This window comes from Clinocottus analis, unplaced genomic scaffold, assembly GCF_023055335.1.
Source record: "Clinocottus analis isolate CAN_PGR_092001 unplaced genomic scaffold, fCliAna1.0.p SCAF_11, whole genome shotgun sequence".
Lineage (NCBI taxonomy): Eukaryota > Metazoa > Chordata > Actinopteri > Perciformes > Cottidae > Clinocottus > Clinocottus analis.
The window spans coordinates 3,186,564-3,188,867 of record NW_027175832.1 but is presented as its reverse complement, the minus strand read 5'-3'; positions in this window follow the sequence as shown (position 1 = coordinate 3,188,867).

Below are 2,304 nucleotides of genomic sequence, written 5' to 3'. Positions count from 1 at the left end.
ATTTTTTTGCCAAACTGTGACTTTGGAAGAATAAGCAGATAGTAAAACTGTCAAGTCATTAAAGGTTTAATACAAATCTTGTTAAAGTATATTATAGTAAGTACATTATGATAAAACAATATGTCGTTAAATGCCATAATTCAAAGCTCATACAATGTGTAGGGAGTTTCAAAATAAATGTGAGGGTTTGTGAGAAGACTAACAAAAAAAAAGGAACGAATGAAAAACAAAACATGTCTGCGACACAAAATATGGTTATTTTTACTGACTTGTCTCTTTACATGTAACATGCTGCAGACTTCCTCTTTTGGTCTAAATGGAACAAAAGTCTTTGGTTGAAGCTCTCAAAGACATACATGTAACATGTATGGCTATAAAGGTTGGCAACCAGAGCCACAGAGTGCTTTGCACTGTCACAATAGAGAGAAACTGTGGATTTCTGAGCCGTGAGTCACCGAGGTGATGACACAATCATGTGAGGAGGTGAACTTACCTTGCAAGTTGAAAGTGTGTGAAAGGTGTAAAGTGACTCGTGAAAACTGTCACTGTTGTTTAATCTGTCGCTGAAGACTCTCACTCTCTTCTTCTTGTGGCTATATCACCTTTTCTTTTCACATTTTTCTCACTTTAGGAGGGATAAAGAAGAAAAATACTTGTTCTGACGCCATGGGAAAGTTCCTGAGCAGTGAAAGGGAATTTCATCACACTGGAAATAGGCAGAGACACTATACATGAAGCCAAACGACAGCTCTATTCTCACGGCATTATGCTGGCGCTTAGATATGAGGTGAATGAGCGGTAAAGATGATAGGATGGAACAATGAAAGAAAACGCTACGTCAAAATGATGTTGTCGATTTTTGACTTTTTATCAAGGGGCCGCAAGCAATAAAAGGTTTGTATCACTTGTACAACAGTTGACTCATATCTTTGCCAGCGTAGCTGAATGTGTTTGTGGTGAATAATGGAGAAAGTGAGCATGACTAGCATTAAACTATAACCTTTATTTATTCTTTCTGGTATGAATTTGTTCTTTTTTTGTTGCCATTTTCTCTTAGTTTCACTTTTAATTATAGTGCCTTCAGACTGCTGAGGGGCTGAACCCTTCCCAGGGTGCATAAAGCAGAAGAGAGGATAACTTGTCCTCCACAGTTAACATAAATAGACCAATAACTCCATTGCGTCCTCTAGTGGCCCTAAGGCTGAAGTACAGACTTCAATAAGCTAGAGAGAGCGTTATTCAGAGTCAGAAGGAGCATGAAAAACATATTATTAGCATGAATTTGAAACATTATGTTGAGATGAAGAAGTCTTTAACCGGGCAGTAAAAAAAGGGCCGACTTTCTTGCCTGACTGGTTTCACAAATGAGCATGCATGGACGATTTGAAGATGATCTATGCTGGAGGACGCTGGAGCACAACAAACGTACACATAGAAACTCTTTATGTCCTATTGTAGCTGCAAAAACTCCACCATCAGTCTTGGGAAGAGCATAATCTATATATGTGTACTACATGGACATTATATTTTGAGAAATACTCACATTGTGATCATAAAATACTTAATCTAGATGCTAAATTTTCAAAATTTGAAACAGTTTCACATAAATATTGAACTACAAGAGAACAATGAGGGATTCACTTGCCCACATACCATGTGACATACCAGGATGAAAGACTCACCATTGTTCTATATGGAAAGAAAATACATCACAGTACCACAGAGTGACAGATCAATCACTGCTATTCATCTCCACTTCAAAGAACAATTGTTCTGCATCCTCTCTGTTTTTCCACCAGGCAGACGCTGTGTTAGTTTATAATGAGTGAATATAGATTAACTGCATGTACCATATGGTAACTAGTGGATTGCATTAGTTCCTGGAGGGTTTAGCAGCTTTACAGTTGCAAGTGATTGCTGCCCGTTGTGATGGTGCAGCAACACAGCTTCGTTTTTAAGAAGATCCATGAGACCGAGGCTTTGCCAAAGTGGGAACCAGGGACCTTAAAAGATGAAGAGATGAGGAAGTGACGGGCTGTTTTGAGAATTTATGTAGCTGATGATCTGAAAATGACAATTACACCACAGGAGAACCTGTGGCCTCTTTTGCATTTATTTGACAACTGTTCGAAAAAAAAAAAAGTCAATAAAAGGGTGGGGTCAACACGCCTTCTCGCTTCATTAATAGGTCGTGGAGTGGCCACGTTTTCGGGGACGCTCGTGCAGCTCGCCCCGGGGAGGAGGAGGAGGAGGAGGAGGAGGAGGAGAGTGGTGTTGGTGGAGCAGCAGCAGCAGCGAGGAGGA